Below are 1371 nucleotides of genomic sequence, written 5' to 3'. Positions count from 1 at the left end.
CTAGTGTGTATAAAGTGCCTGCATTGTACCTGGCAAGTGGTGGCCGTTCAATCAATGTTGGTTCCTTGAGGTCCTCAGGCAGCAGCTGAAGATACAGCTCTAGGGGGGACCAGCAGTTAGCGTAATGGCCATGTCGCTGGACTCCCATGTAGCCGACCGTGGTTCGAGTCCCGGACCTGGTGGCTTAAGCTCACACCGGGCATGTGTGCCTGCGTGCCCAGGATCCCGAGAGGAGAATGGAGGAGAAGGGATTGCGGCCTGGCCATCCCCCCTGGGGGGCGATTTCTCACTTTCTGTCTCTCTCTCTTTCTAGTGAGCACAGGCACCCTATAGCAAAAACCTCTCCAATAAAAAAGAAAAAAAAATTAAAGATACTGCTCTAGGCATAATAGGCCTAAAGAGCCCAGAAACACGTGATGGCTGTTGGCTCAGTGGGCGTTGGCTGTGGGAGGTGGTGGTATGCAGCATCCCTTTCTTTTCCCCTTCATGTGTGAGTCCTAAGTCCAGTCCTAGGTTGGTGTATTCTCTTGCCAGGAGGTCAGGTCTCTTCAGGCCCACATAAGCCTTGGCCCATCAGAGATTGAATTAAATGGTGGGCTTTGGAGTCTGGGCTTTTACAACCTTCTCAAATTTCCTTACTTGTAAAATTGGGTACAACTGATGTGGACTATTTTCCTATAAATGGGGTACCTATTCATGGAAATGTTAGGATTAACTACGGCAGAGCCCGGCTTGTGGCCTAGTACACAGCAAACGGAACTGCGGTGCTGGAAGCTATATGGCCGATCCGGGTTTAGATCCAGATGGGCCTAAAAACACCCTGGGCACGTGAGCATGTGCTCAGGATCCCGATGAGCTGGAGGCCAGGGGAATGGGGATCATGTGTGTTGGGACCCAGTTGAGGGCAGTCCTTTCACATGAACACAGGCACATGTAACCTCTACCATGAATAAAATAAACTTAAAAAGAATAGCCCAAACCTGATTATTTTAAAAAATGAGCTGAGACAGTATAATCCAGCAGAGTGCCTGGTCCATGGTCAGCACCTAGGGAGGGACAACCGGGCGTACCAGTTGGTTATGTCTGGTCTGAAGATACGGGAAGAGGCCCTGCTCTGGTAACTTTTCTGTCTTTGTGTGTTTCTGTCTACAGCAGCAAGGTGGGGTACAAAGGCCCTTTGCTAAGCACCCATAGTCCTCTGGGGTGCCACCCCTGAAATCAGCACCCCACCATGTTTAACCTAATGAAGAAAGACAAGGACAAGGATGGCGGGCGGAAGAAGGAGAAAAAGGAGAAGAAGGAGCGGATGTCAGCAGCTGAGCTGCGGAGCCTGGAGGAGATGAGCCTGCGACGCGGCTTCTTCAACCTGAA

The sequence above is a fragment of the Tupaia chinensis genome, unplaced genomic scaffold (genome assembly GCF_000334495.1).
Source record: "Tupaia chinensis unplaced genomic scaffold, TupChi_1.0 Scaffold143921_1, whole genome shotgun sequence".
NCBI lineage: Eukaryota > Metazoa > Chordata > Mammalia > Scandentia > Tupaiidae > Tupaia > Tupaia belangeri.
This window is presented reverse-complemented; position numbering follows the sequence as displayed.